Source organism: Dermacentor andersoni, chromosome 4, assembly GCF_023375885.2.
Source record: "Dermacentor andersoni chromosome 4, qqDerAnde1_hic_scaffold, whole genome shotgun sequence".
Lineage (NCBI taxonomy): Eukaryota > Metazoa > Arthropoda > Arachnida > Ixodida > Ixodidae > Dermacentor > Dermacentor andersoni.
The window spans coordinates 44,436,901-44,461,297 of record NC_092817.1 but is presented as its reverse complement, the minus strand read 5'-3'; the positions used below and the strand labels follow the sequence as shown (position 1 = coordinate 44,461,297).

At 45.1% G+C, this 24,397-nt stretch overlaps 1 long non-coding RNA gene across 1 annotated transcript in view; it reads right to left on the bottom strand.

Moving 5' to 3' along the window:
* Positions 1 to 769: 769 nt before the first annotated feature.
* Positions 770 to 24,397, bottom strand: part of LOC129386177 (uncharacterized) — a 34,353-nt gene continuing 10,725 nt past the window's right edge. Inside the window, exons 2-5 of the long non-coding RNA XR_011893833.1 lie at positions 20,549 to 20,908; positions 18,001 to 18,136; positions 9,730 to 9,831; positions 770 to 975 (exon numbers count right to left, since the gene is read on the bottom strand). This is a non-coding gene — a long non-coding RNA (uncharacterized lncRNA). The remainder of the gene's footprint in view (positions 976 to 9,729; positions 9,832 to 18,000; positions 18,137 to 20,548; positions 20,909 to 24,397) is intronic.

The following is a 24,397-nucleotide window of genomic DNA, read 5'->3' as shown; positions in this document are numbered from 1 at the left end:
ATGACCAATCAGAATTCTAATCCGACTTTGAATTTAAAATGACATGTGTATACGTAAAGCATATTTCTTCTTAGCATTACGTGGCACTCATGTATTGTCTGCTTTTTGTGCATTATTTTACTTGAATACTTAGCCTGTTACTAGAGTGAATTTAGCACCAAAATAACTAAAAGAAATCAAGTATATAAAGTGCGCATGTGGACGCGAGCGATCGTGTGTATGTTCTTTTAGCGCCAGCAGCAGCAGCAGCAGTAGCGCTTCTTCGCAATACAATGCTGCTGAGCAGGCACAGCACGCTTCTCAGGGCTAAGAAGGCGTGTCGAGATCGAGAAATGCGGGTTCGCTTGAGCAGTAGATTTGGCCTTGGCGAGTAAGAACACTCGATATGTGCAAGAAAGCCCAGATTAGTTGAAAAAAGCAAAGCGGTGAGAAACAGTAGTTAGCCGCGAGTGTATTTTTTACAATAACGTCACAGAATTAGGCCTGCCGCAATATATTGCGTCATTTCGGAGAATAAAGGAATTGCAGCGGAACCAGTCTCACGATGGCTGTCGACGGTAATGCGTTAGCACTGAATCGATATAGTGACGCAGCGTATCGCCACCGTCGAAACGAGTTTTCTATGACGCGTACACTGCAGCGGGACTCCTCTTTCGCGCTTCCGAAAGAACATTTCGCGCCATCTAGCGCCGTCGCCGCGAAGCGTGCGCGTTGCCTCTGAAATGCATGGCGCGCCGGTGCGTATGGACGTTGAAAAACGCACCATGCGGAAACCGGGCTCCTCTCTGGAGGAGGAAGAAATAAACTTTATTGAAGAGAAAGGAATGAGAGGTGGTTGCCGATATCAGGCGGAGGGGGCTTGGGTGGCAGTCCGTCAGCCTTGCTTGTATTTGAAGGTTAGTAGATTTTAGTATGGAGTCCCAGGCCTCCCGTGAGGGAGCTTGCAGCAGGTGATTTCTTGGGGGAAGGTTATTCCTGCAACACCATAGAATATAATGTTGATCGGCTGGACCTGTGTCGCAATATTTACATTTCGAATTATTTATCTATTTATTAGTATTACCCTCGGGGCCAGAGGCATTACAGAGGGGAGTGGAACATAAAAAAAGACACTATACAGGTTTTTCTTCTGCTAATACAATGTTAGCTGAAACGTGAAGCAACAAAAATTCAAGCAATTGACCGATAACAAATATAATTACATAGTTGGTTAGTTACATTGCAATACACTTGTGTTTAAAACATTATGAAACTGGGAATATTGAACAGTGGACGTGACTGCTCCAGGAAGGTGGTTTCAGTCCATTATAGTCGCCTTTGAACATAGAAAATAGAATTGGAGGGGGGCGGGGGGGGGGGGGAACTCTTTTCTCGCGCTTCTTTCCAGACGCGCGGCGCCATCTAGTGGCATGGGCGCGAAGTCTGCGCATAGCCTGCGAGACGACATGCGCGGCGCGTAATTGTCTGCGAAAGCTGAGAAGTTCCCTCGCTTGTCGTACACTCAGTGACACATACTCAGTAAGCCAGGTTGACAAGAAGTTCATTTGAGTATTTACATGTGTAGCGTATTCATGGCGCAGCTGGCTAAAGCGCAGACTTAGAAAGCACTTCCCGTGAGAGTGCGCTAGCGACTTGCTAAAAGGAGTGTTTGGTTGGCTGCATACGATAACGAAGGAAGGAGCTGTGTGGTGTTTAGCTAACACCACCAGCGCAAGTGCGTCGCTGGTCCAGTGCGCAGGTGATGGCTACCTGTACCCTGTTCCTTGTACCCTGTACCCCGATGATCCTGTACGGCGGGTTCGCCAGGTGTGTAAAAAAAAAGGTGCGTAATTAGACACAATGCGCAAAAAAAGCACATGAGTTTCAATAATTCCAGAGCATGCAGGGACGGTATTCTAGTTTCTTGATTGCAGCGGATACAATTAATTTCGGAAGACTTCGCGTGAGGAAGTGTAGCAACGGAGGCGTCAGTGTCTATTGGCGAAAGCGTTGCTGGCACTTCGCGATGACGCCGTTCAAATACGTTCATACAGTCTACGTTCACAAATTTACACCTGTAGCAACGGACAAGTCGACGCCTCTTATAGAAGCGACAACGTTCCTTTTATTGTGCGAAAATAGCGTACTTAGCCTGCGCGAGGAATGCTGCAGCCCGTAGCCGCTAACGCGTTTCCTGCTCGCCGCGTGAAATCTCGTCAAAGTTGTATCTCCTAAAGTGAACAACCGCGAACAGCTAGGCTGTATCCCATAGATTTTGTGAAAAATTGACGTTTTCTTTGCGTTGGATTTCTCATTGCAGATTTCCTGGCTGGTACGCAGTTTTTCACTATAAAGACGCTTACTTCAATAAAAGCGTTTGCTACACTCCTTCAGAACATTACCAAATATTGGATTGCTTGCCTTATAATATTATTGTAGTGCATTTCGCGCGTTCGAAGATGAAGCCTATGTTGCTCGGCCTATAGCATAAATTGAGAAGCGATCATCGAGGTAATGTGTCTTGGAAAATGACTCAGCTATTTGTTTCTTCAGTGTGGCACTCATAAATTCTACCAACTTTCGTGTTAGTTTTTGGGAAGCGATGTACACGTCCGACTTACCTTGGCACTATTTCAGGGATAGTAATGGTATACGCCCAGCAAGCTCGCATGAAACCACATGAGTAACAAACTGCACATATGCTAAACGCGGCTGTCAAACTGAAACCGATACCGCCAGCAAAACGTTGGCGCTACACTTGGCGTAGTAACGCAAGAGCAGAAGCTCCCCGCACGTGCGCGTAGCTTTGGCTGTGCTGCCGCAGAAAGTTTGTCGTCTGGACTAGTTATCCAAGTTGGCGTCAATACGTCTATTAAAGAGCGGCACACACCTACTGGCACACACACAATAAACCAAGTTGGCATCAAATAGGTTAATTGGAGACTAGCACACACAGAGTGGCACATACCCAGAACTCCAAGTCGGCGTAAAAGAGTTTTTTTTTTTTTTTTAAACAGCGGTACCTACCCAATTCTACACATTAAGTGACCCAGGTCGGCGTGAAAGAGGGTTGTTGAAGAGCGGCACGTATGTACACATTGCCACATACTCAGTGACCAAGTTGGTCCGCTGGTTGGTTTCGAACTTCCGTACAGCAGCCCGATGTGCTACCCATTCCACCACTGACTACCCAGTGACCCAGAAGGCGGGAAAGCGGTTAGATACAAACGTACATAGATAGATACATAGATAGATAGCCACCGGAAAGTGCATGAAGTAGTCTAAAGATACGAACGCATTAAAACTGTGAAAATAATGAGAAGTTTGCGCGGAGAAAGGAGGACAACGTCGAGAAAAAACAATGACGGGCGGAATCTCGGACGGAAACAATCTTAGCGCTCGTCCCTGTCTTTTCTCGGCATTGTTCTCGTGTCTCCGCGCAAACTTTTTTCAGTGTGCATTTCAACCAACTAGCCCAACTATCTGCTCTCCTGCGGAAAATAAATCGGGAAAGAAACCGTTGCTGTTGCCGCCGCCGCCCACTGCATATCGCCACCCACTGCCAAAAAGTGCACCTGCGATACCAAATTTTATAGTTGTGCTGTTCTAGCTCTCAATCGCAATCAATGGCCAAAGCTTATATCGAATCGAATATCTTATGCGAAAACTGTATCAGAGTAGCTTCCGTGGCAAAGGAACTTTCCTTTTTAAATGCCACATTAGTGCGGTGTGCATGTTCAATCACGTCATTACGAGGCCCCTTTTTTATGGTCATTCATCTATTAGGACTACTAGACTTCATGGGTGTCAAGTTATGCGCTCCCTTTCCGCTTTCCTCATTTTGTTTTTACCCTTCTCACATGGCCTTCTAGAACACCACTTTAGCGAACCTACGCTCAAACAAACTGTCCTATTTTTAAGAAAGAGCGCTGTCTATTTTTTTGCTGTTGTGCAAAAAAGGTATTAAGAAGGGAGTGAGCAAGAAAAAAAATTCTTCGCCATCCTTTTCTTTTTAGTTTTCCTCTTCTTATATCGCAACGAAGAAGTGTTCATTTATTCAAGCGCGGCAAAGGAGGCGGCCGAGCAGTGGGTGAGGGGGCGGAAACGGTGCACGCCTCCACACCAGTCTGTCTCCGTGGTCTTCGCGAGTGATTTCTCTCTCTCTCTCTTCTTCTCGCTCTCGCGAATGCGTCCTGTGCCTCCTTATAAAGTGCGCCGCTCCACGACTTCATGCATTTTCCAGCCAACGTCGCAGGCTAGCCGGACGTCCATCTCGGAATGTGCCTTACTACCCGCCAGGCCGCACTGCAGTCTCTTAAGCCTAGCGTTCTTGTCTATATAGAATGTCCCGACGAGCTACCCCTAGCGGCAGACGACGCGTCTTCTGCACCGCCACGTCTTGCCCTTTTCCTTCTACCTTTTTTTTTCTCCTGTCCGTCACAATTCCGTTCGCGTACTTACGTGGGACGGAAACAATCTTGCACACGTTATAGGAAAAAGAAAAAAAGAAGAAATCAAGTAACCGATTACGACTAGAATTACATCGATCAAATTCATAAAATTTACTCTGTACTTGTGAAGTGCAGCTAAAGAAATGTAATGAGACAATTGCGAATAAGAGCCTGATGCTTTTTTTTTTCTATACAACTAAGTGCGATGTAAAAGATTGTGTTTGTTTTCGACATTATGCTACGTGTAGTCTCACGTGATGTTTAATTATGTTCGTAGACCGCACAGCTGCCACAACGAGGCAAGGAATTATTCCCGTTAACAGAATAGATGTGGCAACAGTTTCTTTCTTTTCCTTTTTTTTTTGTATCAAATGAAACCTTTATTTGAGCATCGCGTATGCATACGTCATTTGGGGGCCACAGTCAAAAAGCTACTTGACGGAGATTGCGCCACCGTTATAACGCAGCGGTACTGCAGGTGAATACAAAGACACATGTAATACTTTTATACCTAGTTAAGTTACTTAAATACTTTATTGATAAATGAAGCGTGCAAGCATTCACGTAATCTTGAATAAATAATTCATTAAACAAAGATAATAAAGCCCAGCAACGAAGCAAGTCGGAAAGCGACGGTCGTTGGTCGATTTCTTGACGTTGATGTAAGTGAGGGCGATTTTGTAAAATTAGAAGCGCAATCTTGAAATGAAGAGTTTTGCATTCATAATTTGTCTGGAAACACGGTATGTACCAAGTAGTATCTGTGCGGGTTTGATAAGGTCTATCATGACGGGTTAGACGGGTTGCACTGGCTTGTGTATAAAAAAACGCATCATTCTTTCTATAGCGACGGACCAATGATGAGGAGAATATTTCTGTGGTGGGTGTTAGCTTTATTAATGTAAACAGATGCCCTGTGTGAGTGTCCAATGTAGCATTTGCGAAAACACGAACGACCTTCTTTGCAACCTCTGTGGCCGAATTATGTTTCAATACGTCATGGTACCCCACGATAAATGATTATATATAACGTGAGAAAGAAACAACGAATTGTAAATTATTAATATAATGTTCCGACGGCTATAAATAACGTAATTGATTTAATATTCCAACGGCCCTGGAAAGTTAGCTGATAAGATGACTTACGTGTAGATTCCATGGCACATCTATTCACACACTAACACCGAGACTTTTAATTGATAAGGCAATATCAAGCTCACTAGAACCCAGTATTAAAGATGGCATTGTTTTCAGTGCTTTGTTTCATGACCTGAATATAATGACCTTAGTTTTTGTTTGGTTAGCTTTTGAGGATCACATTGCCCTCTAAAAAAAAAAGAGGAATAAACCGTTTCTCAAGCACATTATTAGCCGTTCCTGCCAGTTCTCCAATTGTTGGCGCTCAGAAATCAGTAAATCAGTTATGCAAGTAATGAACAGTAGGGATGCCATATATTGCCTCGTGGAACGCCGTCTGTATGCATTCAGTGTGCAAGAAGGATTCTTATTACTACAGTTTGTTGTGTTCTTCTCATATAGGGAAACCATTCCTCATTTATGCTTTAAAAAATGTTAAGAAAATTCGTGCACGCCTCTTCTGCATCAGATGTTGCAATGACATCATGCCAGTTCCGTTGGCTCGTGCCAGTGCATTGTTGAATTCTTCGAGTGTGGTCCCAATTATGCTTTCGCAAGTTACCGAGCAATGGTTTCTCACTCGCTTAGACTTTCGAAGAAGCTGGTCTATTAACGAGTAAACGGGAACATTATCGCTAATGCACGATCCTGTGGCACCAAACATCAACGCACTTCCATTAGTGTTCGTTATAAAAACGTCCAGCAATGTACATGTACTGTTTTGACTACGAGTAGGTTTATTAAAGACGTCTCTAAAACCGCTTGATTCCAGTTGGTGTTCAATTCACGGTGAGCAGTAAATTTTTTTGGAAATTTAATATTTATGGAACAGCCAGGGCATGAGTATACTTTTCCTCGTTAATCCAGTTTATAGACCAAGAACAGAAAGAAATGTGAAATTCCTGCCGCTGGGTGGTGGGTGTGCCACATGGAAAATAAGAGCATTGCATTGTAAAGAGAAAAATTCCAAATAATCAGAAGGATCTGAAAATTGTTGGATAATATCACAGTTGATCTCGTTTTTCTGTCGTATTAGGACACCACCTCTCCTCTGACCTTAGCGGTTGAAAAATAAGCATAAGTATAGTCAGGTAGATAAAGTACTTCATAATCGTCATTGCGCCAAGTTTCCGTTATTATAACAATGTCAAAATGAAAAACGAGAGCGGCAAACAGTGCGCAGATATTGTCGCCTTGATTGCTTGCTGACTGCGCATTCAGATAAGGACTGAAAAATATTTTGGATTTGAGTTGAAACACGAGGGGGAGGGAGGGATGCCGAGTATGTGTGGCGGTAAATCCATAGTTTCGCTTACAAAAGTCCGCGGACACCTAGGCACTTCTTATGAGTTGTGAACGCGAAAAAAGTTGTGAATGTCCAATTGAAGGCCACTGAACGGTCCTTCGAGTTTTGCTCTGTGTGTAATGCACCATAGCGCTACGTGCTGCGCGAGCCAGCAAACAGCAACAGCCTGCGGTGCCAACGCCACATGAGACACGTTCTGCGTGACGAGAGACCGAGGAAGTAGCAGCAGCCACTGCAAGCAAATGGCTTGACGCAAAGGCTTAACAAAACAATGACCGACATGCTGTCGATGTACATAGACGTGCCACATAAGACGTGGGAAGAGGTACTACCGTACATCACCTTCGAGTACAATACGCTACGCAAGAGACCGCACACTTCACGCCGTTTTCTCTTGTTCACGGTTGTGAAGTTCAGACGATGTTCAGACACCCGAGTTTTGTGCAGTGTGCCGAGAAAGCATGCCAAGTGGCTCGCATGAACATCAGGAAACAGCAGTGTATTGACGTGCGACACAACTTCTGCTGCCGGCAAGTTGACTACCAACCGGGTGACCAAGTGCCACTTTGGACCCCCGTCTGCCGCAAAGGCCTTTTGGAAAAACTTCTTAGTCGGTACTTCGGCCCTTACAAAGTGCTTCGGCAAGTGAGTGGCCTCAACTATGAAGTTCTTCCGGATGGCACCGAGCCAGCACGCCGCCAACAACCGCGGCCCGAGATTGTGCACATCGTGCGGTTCAAACCATATCGCACATCGTAATAGTCATGGAGTTCGGATCATTACATTTGCCCTGGGACAAGTCTTTCTGCCCGTCAATGATTTGTTTAGCATCGAGTCGATGCTCTTCTGGGAGGAAGGGTAGTGCCACGCGCTTGGGCCACTTGCTTCCAGAAGAAGAGGACAGGCTAGCTCACGAGCTCGCGGCTTGGTCTTTGGTCAGTGTTGCGCTGCCCCTTCGACGACTCATACTTTGACGGCCTCTTTAAGAAATCGTCTATCAATTAAACGTGGCAATATCATCAAATACATAGGCCACACATGACACGCTGACGCAAAAAGCAAGCTTTAAATCTAAAATTCGGTGAGCTTACCTTGTTTGCACTTCTTGCCAAGCGATGGCACAACGCTAATCTCGCATGCCGCCAGCAGCGCCATTCACACGTTGTCGTCCTGGGACCCAATTCAACGCCTAATTGCAATGAATGCGTCCATAACCTGCGATGCAGTCGGTGGTCCAGGCTCATGTTTGCGCGGCTGTTTGATCTTCGTCTGACGAAACAAGGTTTACGCGGACGCTCTTCAGGATTTCTTGGTCTGTCAGTTCTTCGCCCACCACCAGGCACGAGTCGGCTTGGATGTACTCGTTGGGATGTACATCGGCAGGCATATCTACACTTTCCTGCACGGTTGCCCACGCGGCTGCGACTTCATCGGATGGCGACCTGTCTTTATCGCTACGTTCATTCTCAGAATCCGAAGTCTCGGCAGCCTGCACAGTGAACCCAGCATGGCGGATGCAGTTGCAGATTATGGCACTTCTCGTAGCACACCACAAAGCGGCAATCATTTCGAGCGCCACACGGAGGTCCACTTCTGCTTCATGGCCCAACTGCATGTTCAGAAGCAGCCTTTGAATAAAGCGCTCATGGTAGGCCCGCTTGACGCTCTGCATGACCCGTTGGTCGATGGGTTGAATGATAGAGGCGTAGTTTGGTGGAAAAAACACTGCATGTTTTCCTGCTCAATGTATTCCATGATGTAGGCGGAACAATTGTCTAGAAGTAGACAAGCCTTTCGGCCTTGCCTGTTCATGTCCCGGTCGAATCCTTCAACCCACTCTTTAAAAGTAGCCTGGGTCATCCACGCCTGAGTGTTAGCCATGTACTCCACAGTAAGGCTCCGATTTCCTTTCATTCATGGTGGTTTGACATTTTTTCCGATGATCAAAAGTGGTTGCTTGTCGGAATCGTTCATGTTAGCGCACAGGAGCATAGTTATTCTCTTCTTACTGTGCCTGCATCCATGGCAGCACAGCCCATTAAAATCCAGGGTCCTGGCGGGCAGTATCTCGTGCAAGAGCACAATCTCAGCCGAATTATAAAATCCGACGGTGCGTAGTTTTTAGCATGCCTGCGTGGCTGGCTGAAAACACATAGTGGCACCGTCAATTTCCGCCGAAGCTGCTTCACCGTAAAAAACCTTGTCGATGATTCTGTGACGCGACTTGAATCTTTTCAGCCAACCTACGCTGGCCTTAACCAATTGCTAGCATGCAGGCATAATCTAGCGCTTTCTGCCGCACACTATCACCGCTAGCAGCGATATTTTTGGCCCGCATCTCCGCGAACCAGGTGTAAACTGCCTTGTCCAAGGCCTCGTGCACCGGCTGAGTCAATTTCTTGTCTTTGCTGACGTTCCTGAAGCTAGTACTTTGGCTATAGCATCCTTGGCCTTCAATAGTGTTGAAAGAGTTCGTCAGAATTCTGAATTCTTCCGCGATGACTGATCTTTTTTTCCAGCTTCAGCCTAGGCGATAACTCGAGCCTTCTCTTCTAGGGACAAAAACTTCAGTTTCTTTGTCAGCTGCGACATGCTTCAGCTGACGATCCAAGAGCTTTGAGAAAAATGACCAAATGACATGCAATCGTGCGTTGTCAAGCGTGCGTCGCCCGAACACGTCATTGCACCGTACCGGCATTTGACCTCACAACCACTACTTTGTATAGTAATAGGTGTTGCGGACCAAAGCCATTTTCACGAAACTATATATATATATATATATATATATATATATATATATATATACAGAGTATAGAGTAGAGTAGGAATTGCACTGGCCCCGTAGGAGTGACTTACATGGCTACACCAAAGCTGTGTACCGCTGCGCACAGCTAGCCACCTGGAATACGGCGTAAGTTCCTAGGAGGAGCAACTGACAGCTCACGAAGAAGGTGTGGACTGAAAGAAAAGAAGAAAGAATTATGAGCATTTTTTAAAGAAAGCTGCAAGTCATTCACACTTGTTCATTGCCACGTAACACTGCTGCAAGCAGGCTCTGCACCGTGAACAAATATCCTGCTTCCATCCCTCAGATCGCAGATACATCTTCATTCAAAACAGTACGTTTCCACGCTATCACTCAACATTATTTCTTTACATAGCTGTCTGCATATTATTTTGCTTTGTTACTCCTTTCTGTAGTGCCTTTGGGCATTAAAAATACGTATATATATATATATATATATATATATATATATATATATATATATATATATATATATATATATATATATATATATATATATATATATATATATAGTATAAGGAGAGCTGTTCATCCGCCAGAACGCCTGTTTTACTGTCACTTCTTTCTAGTCTCTTCTCGTGCTCGCTGTGCAAGTGCCCGGGGCCAAGTGCACTTCGTCTACACACTCAGCCACGCTGAAAGTTTAAAGTACGGCTTGCAACCGCACAACTTAACATGTCCAGGGACTGAAGTCGTCATTGATGAGCCACCTAGTGCACGAACAGGGGCCCTATAACGTAAAACTATTCCAGTACGCTTTTATTCCAATCCCCTGCCGTCAAGTTTGCATAACCGCCGACGCAAGCTTCATGCGGTCACCCGAGGCGTTGTCTGAACAGACCAATCAAAGGCTCTCTTAGTTTAGAGGAGCTCAATTTTCTTTGCTTTGAAAACGAAACCCATTGCCTACATTGAGTAGCTCTTCGTTTGTAATTGGCTGCCAGGAGGCGAGGAACACGCTGAAGCGGAGAGGGTGTCGATGGGGCTGAGCCAGCGCACTGAAAATAGATAAACGGATGAAGAGGGTGGCGCCATCGCCAGCAATTGGTCCGCTTTCCCTTATTTCGTTTGCGGTGGCTAGTCGAAAATCGTGGCAGCATGCAACCGAAGCTTAATAATGACACTAAAATGGATCCTCAGCAAAGAAGAGTTGGCAGAAGGTCGTAAATGCGCCGAAAGTGCTCGAAAACGTTAAACGGCCACGCAAAAACATTTATTATACAAAAATAAACCCATGCTATCTAGCAAGTGCGAGCAGCCAGTGCCTGAGCGATCGGCGGCAGTCATCTTTTATTCCTTTGAGAACGGGGCACCCTGTGGCTATTCAGAAGAAACTGCAGTTTTGTTTGGCATATCAATGCATCTCTAACGAGCACACATCACATGGGCGCTGCGAGTTCTTGCGCTTTTGTGACGTCGCGTGATGGGCAGGTGAAGTGGATGGAGCCCGAAAACTTTTGACCAATAGCCGAGGGCGGAAAGGTGGGAAGGCGTCGAATCAGAAATGACTGTTTTTCTTGTGTTTGGTCAAATCATGCGTAATCAGTGTGTACATGTCATATCATAGCTTGGATACACGTCATAGTTTGGAATAGTGTCCCTGCTCTTCCGGCGTGCGGCACTGGACATTTCACACTGGTGGCATATCTCGCCGACGATTATCCCGTCAGAACTGTGCGCATAGGGCAAGAGCACGGAACAGCCGCTTTGCTCAGACATTGGGTAATGGCTGTCTGGTTCATTACAATGGCGCAGTTGACGAAAATGCAGCCTAAGGAAGCCCAGCCTTAAGGGCAGTCCTCGTTAATGTATATGTGTGTGTATATATATACATACAGGGTGTCTAGCAAATTGACATTTCAAAATTCCCCGAGTTTTTCAGGTTTTCCCTGAGTGCCCTTGTAAAATTCCCTGGGGGATGCAGAACTATGTTTTATGTCAAGACGGGCTGAAACCATATCGCCCGATGTTCTCACTCTCTAGCAAGCACATGAAAAAATGTAAAAAACGACTTAATCTAATTTGAATACTGAGTAGTAGTGCTTGTGTTATTGAAAAAAAAAGAATAGAAGGGAGGGGTTAGTAAAGTGGACAGCAATGTTTTCGAAAACAATTGCAAATCGAGTCGGATATTCTCAAGTACGAATAAAAAGAAGATGCATACAGAAGCAAATCTTTTCGAATATGAGCTATTTCTATCAATTGAGATTCTCTCTCAACAGCACCTAAGTCAACATCAACTGCCCTACATACTCTCACACCACGCACGACACCTCAGTTTTGTGTTTCACTGCGTTAAAGAGTTTATTGTGGTTTGAATGAGGGCCACCTGCATCTCGGCATTAGCCAACACTTTGCCTTTTGAGCTCAAGGTCCTTCAAAACAGCCGCAGCACGCTTCATTTCCCGTTCATTCCTCGATGCGTAGGTCGTTTCTGTTCTTCTCCTCCTTTCGCCACTAGTTCGCCCCGCGGACCATTTGAAGCATCTTCTTGGTCATTCGCACAGTCCAAGTCCGATTTTTCGAACTCCCTAGGGGCCGCGAAAACGTCCGAAAAATCGGCCAGTTGGAAAAAATAAATGCATGTCATTTGCTACCCTTGTGCTCAAACCACCACAGACACATTCGAAAACGCTCTGAAGGCCTGGTTGGTACACGTATTAGGCATATCGGTGCTCGTACTGTGACAGGAAATACCGGGTGCACGCGTGTATAATTAAGGAATACATACTGTGTCCCATGGCAATCGTTTGTTATGCTTCACTGCAATACTTTTGGGTATGCTTCACCAAGTAACATTTCTGTACAAAGGCGAAGCTGACTTTCGGTAACCGGCATTATGCAACGCACCGTGCTTTCCAAGCTTCTAAGCCAACCCTGAGGACCATAAAGGCGGAGTCGGTGGCACTGCTGACAGCAGTGAATTCCTCCAATATAAAACACAGCACCCAACGACAAGAAGCTTCATAGCGAACGTCGAAGCAGCTAGGCCTAGCGTTACCGCAGTGGCGGCTACGGCTGCCAGCGGATCTGCGTGTGAGAGCGTGGTTCGAGGCAGCGAGGTAATCAAAATAGCAGCGGGGGTGGCTTTGATTAATGCCATTTCGGACCTGCGGTCACGGCAGAACGTCCGAAAAATTAGACGGCGAAGAGTTCTTGCATCCAAAATTTCAGACGTTCTGGTACATTGACTCTAGGGGTGGTGTTGGTGACGCGAAGTCGTCCAAATTATCGGTAATCCGGAAAGTCGGTCGTTGACTGTACACTGCCAACCCCTCCAGCCGACGACAGGGCGTCAAAGACGAGTCATTACGATTCCTGTCGGTTACTCGAGGCAGCATTACCGCGACTTTCGACCCTTTCATTAATGTTACAGCTAATTTTCCCTGACCAGGGTGCCTACTAAGTTCACATTTCCAAATTCCCTGCGTTTTCCACGTCTTCCCTGAGTGCCTTTGCCAAATTCCCTGAGCGACGCAGAATTTTGTTTTATGTCAAGAGATGGGCTGACAAAATGTCACCCGATGGTGTCACTCTCTAGTAAGAATGCTAAAAATAAAAAAAACTACTTAATCCAGCTTGAATAGTAAGGGGTAGTGTTTTTTTATTCAAAAAGAAAACAGAAGGGAGGAGTTAGTAAAATACACAGCGAAAAAAAGATATATTGGAAACAATGCGTAAAACTCATAGTCAGACACTCTCAAATACGAATAAAAACGAGATGCATACAGAAGCAAATATTTTCCAAGATGAGCTATTTCTAACAATTTTATCCCAAGGGGCTGGAGACTCCATATAGAAGGGAAGTCAAGGCGAGAGAATGCATCTGAATTTTATGGTGACCCATCGTAAATACATAGTAACTAATATTCATTAATTGTTCAGTGAGTCGTGCTACGTTTCTTCAATAAATATATTGAATCACCCGCTCAAATTACTGGAAAAGATTAATTATTGGGCCCATGCATTACAACAAGCGAAGAAATAATCTTTTGCGATTACTACCGAAACGCCTCCCTTCACTTTCCCGAAGGCATTACCCTCTTTGAAGGGACGTCAAAGAGGGCAATACCTTCGTAAAAGCGGTCATTTGAAGCGCTACATTTCACTGAGAAGTGGAATGGGTGTACTTTAAGAGAGCAGAATGTGCAATTTACTCAAAGCCTAATGTTCACTGTCTATTCCTTGTAAGCACTATACAGTAATGGCAAAAATAAGTTGCGTTCGCAAATGTGATGCTGTGACTGAAGGGGATATTACGAGTTTCGCAGTTTGTTTCTCCGGTGTTCTCAGTGAGCTAAACAATGCATCTCGTTTATTTCTAGGCGAAATTAGGGGCATCGTATGAATAAGGTGTAGGCAATGCTCGAAATGGGTGGGTTAAATGCGCATTTTCAAGTAGAATAGGTATGGAAGTGGTCCATAGCCTTATTAGTCTGTTTTACGAGCGGTGTAAGACTCAGACTACTAAGTTTGCATAATTACAATAACAATTGAGATAAAATTGTGCGAACATAAGGGGAACAATACGCCAAGTTTATGTGCGATGGTAAATGTATGTTGATCAAATCAAAGGGCTCGTTATCACCAAAGGATCAAAGGACTCGGATGTTGATCAAAGGACTCGTTATCACCAATTTGTAGGCAAACTTCAAAGATAGCGAACTAATTATATTTTTAGTATATTACACATGTAAGCTATTCGGAGCTTTATGAATGTGTTTGGAAAACAAAGAATTTATCCCATTGCCCCGGAATAACTGTGAATTCAACAGATATCAAGTCTAGTGGCAACCGAGTCTGTGGGAAGGGTTGGGGGGGGGGGGGGGGGCGTTATGAAGCATTAAAGCATTGCATACCCGCCTCAGCAGTTGTGGTTGTGGTTTTAACAGCTTCGCTGGATGTCCATTGTCCATTTTTCCATTTTTTTGTGTGCGCCAATATTGCATGTAATTTACGTTGATTGTACGTCGTCGCCTATACCCTCGACAGTACTATTACCTAAACTAGCGTTACATTTATGTTGTAGACATAAACAGCAAGTACAATTCTTTGTTGAATTATTTAAATTCTTTGTAGCAAATGTGCCTTTTTATGTCCGCTGTTCTGCTGCTACTGGGTGCGATCCGAGACAACTGTGGGTGCACTCATTGCCTTTTGCCCCTGTATCACCTTGAAATGTTATATAGTTGCAGAGATAAATGCAAATTCAGCTCATTTTTCGGGCCGCTATGGTTCACCATGTGATTGATAAATAGGTCTCTGTCGGTTAAATATACTTATAACAGAAGCATTTCCAGGCTATTTCACTTATTTTAATAGTAATTGGCGATATATACATATATATACACGCACAGACAGAGAGCAAAAGGTCAGACCGTCTGCGGTTTGCCACTCCCCCCCCCCCCCCCCCACACACACACACTCTAGAAATAGTTGGTACGCCACTGCATGCCTTTTACTGCCGCAGCACATCAGAAAAAGCTCTGAATGCCTGCCAGTACACTTATTAGGCACATCGGTGCTCATCCTGTGACAAGAGGCAGCGAGTGCACGCGTGTTTAATTAAGGAATACATACTGTGTCCCGTGACATGTGAGCCTTTCCACGCTTGTTGAGCTTCACCGCAATAATTTACGCACACTTCACCGCATAATGGTGCTGTAGTGAGGCGAAGGCAACCAGCATTATACAAAGCATCGTGCTTTTCGAGCTTCGAAGGCAATCGCGAGTACCACAAAGGCGGAGTCGGTGCGATTGCTGGCAGCGGCGAATTCTTTCAACGAAAAACATGGCACAGAATGGCCAGAAGCTTAATAGCAAACGCAGAAGCAGCTAGGCCTAGCGTTGCTGCGGTGGTCGCTACGGCTGCCAGCGGATCTGCGTGCGAGAGCGCCGGTTCGAGGAGCGACGAGGTAATCAAAACGGCGGCGGTGGTGGTGGTTTTATTAATGCTGTTTTGGACCTGCCATGACGGCAAAAAGTCCGGAAAATAGGATGGTGAAGGGTTCTTGCATCCGAAATTTCAGACGTTATTATACATAGGCTCTATGAGGTACGAGGTGGTGCCGCGAAGCCGTCCGAATTATCGGGCGTGCGGAAAGTCGGTCGTTGACTAAACACTGGCAACTGCTTTTGCTTGAGCTAGCTTTACTGCGACTTTCTTTCCCTTTAAAGAAAATTACAGCTAATTTTCCCTGATAGAAGCGCAAATTCCCTGAGTTTTCCCTGAGTTTTTCCAGACTATTGAAAACCCCTGAGAATTCCGTTTTCCCGGTTAGTAGACACCCTTCCTGATAGAGGCACAAATTCCCTGAGTTTTCCCCGAGTTTCTCCAGCCTACTCAAAATCCCTGACAATTCCCGGTTTTCTCGGTTTTCCTGGTTGGTAGACACCCTGTACTTATTGCCACAACTTTGACACAACTGACAGCCGCTCGGTGCAATTCAGTGCAACATGCTAGGCATGTTGGGTTGCTGACAAAAGACGACGACGACTAAGGTGCCAGCACAGCTTCATAAAAGATCTATAGCGTCGACCAAACTCTTTTGTGGTTTTGTCTGTGACAAACTGATGGGGGTGCTGGGTACGCGTCTATGTACTCTGACCCCGAGGAACTGGACAACCTACGCAAAAGCAGACGGCTTCAAAGACTGCCTCTGGAATAAGGCCTGCAAGATCTGTTGAGGATGTCGAACACAACCGCAAGCCAGACACAGGAGACATATGGTACGGGGCAGCCTCCTGCATCGCTGGTTCTCCACACACCGCGCTGGCCGTGGCCGTTCCACGGTGAGCCTTTTGAGGAGGTGGAAGACTGGCTCGATGACTTCAATCGTGTGGCCGGCATCAATTATTGGGATGAACAGAAAAAGTTTAAGGAACGTGTACTTCGCCCTAGACGACTCTGCCCGAACATGGTTCCCTAACCACGAAGCCATCCGTCACTACCTGGCAAGAATTTCAACGGCAGATATGCAATACGTACAGCAGTCCCGCAAGAAAAAAGCGAGCAGCGCAAGCCATTTAGAGTAGGGTTCAAAAGCCGAATGAAAGCGTAGCCATGTTCGTAGAGGACATGTAGCGGCTTTTCAAGCGTGCTGACCCTGGCATGACACAAGCGAAGAAGGTCTGCCTGCTGATGTGTACAGTGAAAGAGCAGCTGTTTGCTGGACTGATGCGAAGGCCTCCAGCTACAGTAGCTGAATTCATCAGTGAGGTAACAATGGAGCGAACCCTTCAGCAACGCTCCTCGGTCTACGATTGCCAAATCAGCCTGGGATGAGCATCTTCTCTCTCGTTGCCCTGCGACACCAATGCGCTTCGAGAGCTTGTGCGTATTGTCGTGCCTACATTCACTCAAGTAAAAAAACAAGAACGAAAGCAAGAAGCATGGGTAGTTTATAAACACAAACTCACGGAAACATTCAGTAGTGCTATAAATAAAAGAAAACTTGGGCAGCCTATGAATACCAACACGTGAACACTAAGTGGCATCCACAAAGGAGGAACGATGCAGCGAGTGGAATGTAAGGAAGATAGGTCACATATATAAAGCATGCATGGGATCGCAGCTGCCTGGAGTGTTTTTGTTTTTTGGTTGAACTTACTGCAACATTTATAAGACTACGCAGGGACAATACTGGTTATAGGATACCCATACACTGACCTCCGAGTTCTGCAAACTGTATTTCATTGCATTCTTTGCACAGGTGGCACTTTTGTGTTTGTTGGCTGTTTTTTTATACGAACTCTACGCGTGTATGAGAACAATAAATGATAAATGAAGAATTACATGACAAAAGTATGCGACAAATTATATAACATCAATGCAATGGAGAGAAGAATCTCTAAGTAATGACACAGAAATTGATATGGAATCAGCACAACTGATCTTTTTCTTTTATGTGAATAGCTTTTTTTGCCCCTTTTGCCTGTATTTGGTGTAGTCGGGGGTTGATGGCGTCTTTTGGTGAACCTTCACCACTGCCAAAATACGCCGATGCGAAGGCCATATGGTCTCACGCAAGAGAATTGTGGTGCTGAACATAAAATAATACAGCTCCGTGTGACGTACACATCACTGCGACGGCTTGGGGTGCCTGAAGGTTTCAATAGTGTGGTGGAGTGCTCAGGAATGACCCCTCTCATCACCTCATTAAAGCAAACAGCTCGCTAGAAGCACTCGTCTATTTGCTGCCACCGACAATCGTCATCCCTGTACGGGCACACTTATATTTCTTTCTCTTCAATTCTTACATTATGAGACTCAGAGAGTTTGCAAACAAGCTATGAAAGCAGAAATATCCAAGTTCACTTGCGTTCACTGAGAATCCACCTTGATGACGGGGTGTCGTCGGCTAGCAAGTCGTATGCCTCTTTAGCAGCGCCTGAAATCATCAGGAGTGCACTAACTACTGCCCCAAATAAGTGCACATAGTGCAACCTAGTGGCCATCTGTAATAGAAAACAGCAGGTAAATTTTGTCAATATGTGATTACGTTTCTATAAAATATTTTCATATTTATAAAAGCCTGTATGTGAGCATATATATATATATATATATAATTTGTTTTATGAATGAGAAGAAAGGAAACCGAGGGCCAGATTTTTATCAGTCATATCATAAGAAACCAACAAACTCGTATATATATATATGTACCCATACACCTATAACTGGGTGTTTTAGAGAACACTTTTCAAAATTTTAGAAAGGTTGTCTGAGGCAGATAGTACACTTCTAGTTCATGAACTAGTCTAGTTGAAAAGGCGGACATTACTTGCAGAAAAAATTGAAATGCATAACCGGCGAATTAAAAAATTAACCAATTAAGTTTTTAACTAATTACCTTATGGTCCATATTGCAATTTACAAATTCTAACCGTAGAGTTTGCACAGTACATCCACTTGGAACGAATTCTCAGGATGACACCAGTTTCGAGACATTCATTCCCGAGCTTTGTGGAGAAGTGCATTGGCGTTCCCGTTACTTTCGTGCTTCAATGCATAAAATGATTTTTTGTTAAGTAACTGGAACGCCAATGCATTTCGCATCACCTCTTTACCTGTCTCGCTACTAACTCTTTCACGAACCTATTCAAGTATTCCTGTAGCTGCTGTGGCAATGATGACGCCACCTGTCATCGATACTTCCCGACATACGGCCGAACTCCACCTTTTTGAGAGCCGGTAAACGCCTGGAATCTGCCATACCATCATACTCTGTCCCTGCTAGCCTTCCACGTAAAGCCCCCTGGGTAATGCCCAAAGGGTACGTCTCTATATTCCCGGAATTAAAAAAAAAAGATCGCGAGTCACTACCGTGGGCCTCGCACATCTAGCACTTGAATATGTGTAGAAAGAATATGGCTCCTCGGTGAATTCGTATACAGACGGATTGTTCTAATCGAATGTCTCAGGTGTGGCTTTCGTCATGCCAGCGCATCATCATTCAACAGCTTCGTCGACGTAATAAGACGACACCAACATCCACGGAACTAGTGGCAATCAGCGAATCAGTTTACTATAATTCCCAACAGCCTCAAGTATAGATAGTCTTCAGTGATGCGAAATCGGCTCTGCAGCTACTTAGATTTGTATTGAAAGAAAGCTCTTGCAGGTTGGTGGCTCTTGAAACTACTGTGCTATGCACTCTAGCGTAAGAGAGCAACCTCCACCTTAGATCTCGATTCCCGCTGACTGTGGTGTATACGGCAATGAACTGGCCGAAGCCGAAGCGAAGAAGAAACTCGAAGAACCAGAGCCATTGTCTGCAATTTTTTTTTTTCGAGACTGAATGCCAACTACCTTTCTCAAGTGTCATCCGAAAAGCAACAGAAGAGCACTGGGACAATCCGCATAATCGCCATAGGCGACTCGAAAGATTGAACTCTACCATGAAATTTAGGCTACCACCAAAAACGCAGCTGTGCCAGTCTCCTGCACAGCTAAAAACTAGGGCTGGCATTTACGTGCAGATACATGCACCTCATCCAACGCACCGAGTCTCGAGAATGTAAGTTGTGTAATGTGAGTGAGACTAGGGTCATGTGCAGTGCGACTACATTCAGTGTGCGGAAGAGTGACAAAAGCTAGCAATGATCTTACACGCCTCAACAGCCTACCATTGCTAGATGAACTTATTTTAGCCCCTTGGACAGACGTTAAATCAAGTTTTAAGGTCGTCTAAGCCTTATTTTTTAAAACATATGGGCCTGGACTGTAAGCTTTGAGTAGACCAAATTGTTTGCTACACGCCTTACATTCTCTTCCTCTCATCACCGTCACCCATCATGCGCCTCTTTCTTCCCTCTTCACCTTCCCCCACACAGAGTAGCTGGCTAGGGGAATGTACCTCAGGCTGACCTCTCTATTTCGCATGATTAAACTTTTCTTTCTTTTCAATAACACTGGTGTAAGCCTTACACATATCTGCTACAACACCAATATCCACACAATCTCCTATTTCTCACTAAACCGCCAATGTGCACAGCTCCCCTGTTAGCAGTCTGCAACACACAGACAGTTTTATTAGAAATATTCAAGCGTGACGGTATTAACGTATCTGAGTTAAGTATTTCAATGGAAGCAGGAGCAGCTACGAAGTCAGTTTATAAGTCCCGTGGGGAGCAATATTTTCCGGCATATCGAGTGGCCGTTGCGCCCGCCTCTACTTCCACGTCGAGAATTTGCCCAGCTGCAAGCATGTAATCGTGAACTAGAAAAAGAATAAATATGACTTTTTTTTTTATCATGCTGCGTATTAGAATGACCAATCATTTTCTTCCACATGATAACATTTATTCGTGACACATGTGTATTAATCCTTCACAAAATTATACACACAAACTCGCTGCTAAAATACGTACCTGAGGCGATTCCGGTACGCCGAATTCATAGAGTTTGATGACTATGGCGAAGTACCAGGATGAGCTTCCTAAACAGATCATGAGCAATACAGTATGTATCCATGGGTGGTCGTCCGCATTAAAAACAGGCATTGAGGCTAGAACGAGTTCGGATGTCAACGCCGAAAAGAGGATGTTGTTATTATCAGTTAGGTAGGCATGTTGAAGTTGCGGAGTGATAACCCGGCCACTGAAAAACACATTTGATTGCAGATCCAGGAGAAATCGGATGAATGCTATAACAAGAATAAGTTCAGTCCTTTCTTCTATGGTGTCACAATGGCTCATTGCCGCACTTACTGTCGGGCAGGTCAACGTTACCTGGGAATGAGAACCAAGGAAAACAGGAAATGTAAAAAGCAAGGAAATAAAGACACTTATTAAATACAAAATCACTCAACATATTGGTGTAACGCACTAGCTTAGCACGGCAGGCGTGACCACGATGCAAAAAAGGGGGAGTGCCAAAAATAAAATAAAAACCTTTATCATTATAGAACTGCTTATTGCATAATTTACGGAGGTAACAATGAAAATATTGAATCATGTCCATCTGCAAATGTGTCCAGAAGATATAAGACCATACTAACATAACAATAAGCTTGACGTTTTTGTGCTCAAGATTGTGCCTCTTCATGGACAGAATAAGCTTAAGTGTCTAAGCTGAATATGAGCACTCGACCTTGACAAATGCCCATTCATCATACTTGTACTTCCGTACGCTTGATATCTTCATGCTCTTCGAAATCCTCAGATTATTGGTACTGCGGACAACTTCCATAAGCAGTTCTTTCAAATAGTACTGCAGCAGCTGCAAAAAACAAATTAGCGGACGTGCTAAAACACTGTAGCCGCTTGAGGTGGCAGTGTTTTTCGTGAACAGCGCCTACTTCTGCCTAGCAGAAACCCAGTGCACTTTCTGCCCACAAGCAACCTACAGTTCGCACACTTTTCTCAATAGGGTATGATTAGGCACATGCTTCAACAGGCATGCGCAGTCACCCAAGGACATTTACGACACTACGAGCTGACCTCTGTCCAACCTGATAGCTTGTCCACCACATTGGCCCATAATGAAGAGAGCACTGCTTACATCATATAGATTGAAAGTGTATTTGCTTAGCTCTGCCTCGCTGGGGCATCATTCATTGCAATTATAATCTACAACATACTTTTCATTCATATGGTCTTCTTTCAGGGAAGTCCAGGCTATAATACATGAGAACGCTGTGTGGTAAGGAGCAGCTGTCGCAACATACTGCGAATACTAGAGAGTGAGCTGGGTGCTGCAGTGAAGATAAATGTAGCTATGAGATGCCGATCCATTTTTTGTTCAGCAATGCTAACTTGCATAACACTTGCGTGGGTCACATTTAAAAACTCAGTTAACGTTGACTGCGGAAAGAGCCTTATTGCCTGATCACACTGCCATGTAGGGATGCGTCGCTCCGGACCGAGCCGGATCTTTTGAGCCGCTGTTTTTACATAGCGAGTGAGTCGTTGTTCAGTAAAAGTGAGCGGTGGTTCGTTATGACAGGGGAAGCCAGTTCTCTATCGTTCAGTGAGCTGTGTCAAGCTGTTTCGTCAGAGCTGGATCTTCTGGTAGGTGCGACTTTTGCACATTCTACTAGCGGTGTGAGAAAGCCAGTGCTCTCCCGGCATTCCTCGCGAGGAGCCTAAAGAGGAGCTGAAGGTGGAGAGAGAGCTGAGGACTGAGCTCGAAATTCGGGTCGGCGAGTTCCTTTAGAGGGAGGGGCCTAAGGCCAAGCTGCTAGAGCGAATAACTGGCGAGCTTAAAGAAGAACTGGAAAAGCGAGCCTAGCTAGAAGAGCGGGTGGAGGCGCTAATGGCACAGACGGCGCGTAATACCGGTTCGGAGTGGAGGGCAAGACAAGCGCGGAGTCTCAGGCACAGGCACGTAATGAGAACAAAGGGACAGGGAGGAAGGCACACATAGGGGCCGTAGAGCCGCACGTGGGAGGTGACGGCACCACGGGGGCTCCCCAACCATACAGTGATGTAGCGCAGCAGGCTTCGGGTGCGGCGGGACGAGCGCCAGCGAGCCCGTTGTCACGTGACAGTGGAGTACAGCGAGTGGAGGGCCAGCTAGCGCGAACCGGAGGACAGCAATCAGAGAGTGGAGGAGAACGGGTTGAGCGAAGAAGGGTCCTTGTGGTGGAAGACTCCAGCGTAGCGAAGGTTGAGGAGGGCGTCTTTAGAATAGTGAAGGCAGACAAATGGGTGAAGGTAGAGGTGCACGCATGGTTGACGCAATGGTCAAAACACAGGAGGTGGTATGTGACAACACGGAGGACGAAAACCTTGTCGTTATCGATGCTGGTCTCAACGATGTGCTCAAGAGGAAGCTTTAGCTCGGGTGCTCCTATCTAAATGCATGTAAAAGAAGAATTCGTTTTTCTCGGCAACCACTGCACGAAATTTGACGAGGTTTGTTGCTTTTTAAAAAAAACTGAAAATCTAGGGACTGCTGCTTTTCAATTTTTGATTTAGATTGTCAATTGTTTATTAAAAGTTTGCAAGAATTGAAAATTTTCATAAAAACGAAACTGTCAGGTTAACAACTCTCTAACTCAGCAAGGAAACATATCCCAATTCTGTGAATTGCATCTGATAGGACATCTAAAGCAGACAAAATTGATATGTTACACATGAATAAAAAATTCAGTAATATGGAGATATAGATTTTGCACAACCCTTGTACACAGCGTAACAAATTCACGTAAGATATAATTTAACATACAGAATTTGTCTAATTTGAATTATCTAATGCATACCGGTTACAGAACCACGATACATCTTTTTGATGCAGAGCTATTAATTTATAAGCTTCGTCCATCTTTTTCGAACTTTCCAATATTTGAAGATGCTTTTCTCAAAATTCAGACCCTAAATCGAAATTCCGCTTTCAGAAGTCACTATAATTTAACTTTCTCTCTGAAATGCAACAAATTTCATTAAAAGCGATTCAGGAGTTATCGCAGAAAAGCGTTTGTGCGTTTTACATGTATCTGAAGAGGCTGTGTCGGCGTTGGGCCCGAGCTAAAGCTTCCTCTTAAAGCAAGGCGCCAGAAACTCAAGAGACAGAGCTTGGGTAGCGTAAACTCAGAGAGGCCTCTGTGAAGGTGCATGTGACGACTTGCACAATCCCTGATGTCCAGGGGCAGTCTAGCGGGATGAAATTGAGTGTGGTTGCGGCTAACCGGGTCATTAGGCGTCTCAGCCGACGACTTGGGTACGGCGTAATGGAGGTAAACTGGGCCACCAAGCAACGGCTTTTTTGGGAGAACCCAGAGCCCGGAGGCCACCACTGTATACAAAGACGGAGCCGGAGAGGCCCCAAGATTCAGGAAGCGTAGAGGCTGTAGGAGAAGAAATAGACGTATGCACCACTGCCAAGGTGATTCAGACATAGGGTATACTAACATGCAAGGTGGCAGGAATAGGCTGAAGTGGGAGGAGATAGATGAGCAGCTAAGGCAGGAGGAGCTGGTGGCACACGGGTTTGGACAGACACATCTTAGGGACATAGATCAACCACTCTATAATTCTGACTATGCATGGGAATATTGCAATAGAACATAGACCAGCAGAAAGGGGGTGCAATTGGGGCATTCATTTGTACAAGTATGAATTCGCAAAGGGTCAAACAGGAATGCAAGGAACATTTATGGCTAAAAGGGAAAGTGGCAGGGGAGCACATACTCCTTGGGTTTGTATACATGTGGGCAAGAGCAAATGGCAAAGAGCAAAACAACAAGATGGTAGAATGCATAGCAATTTGACAATAAT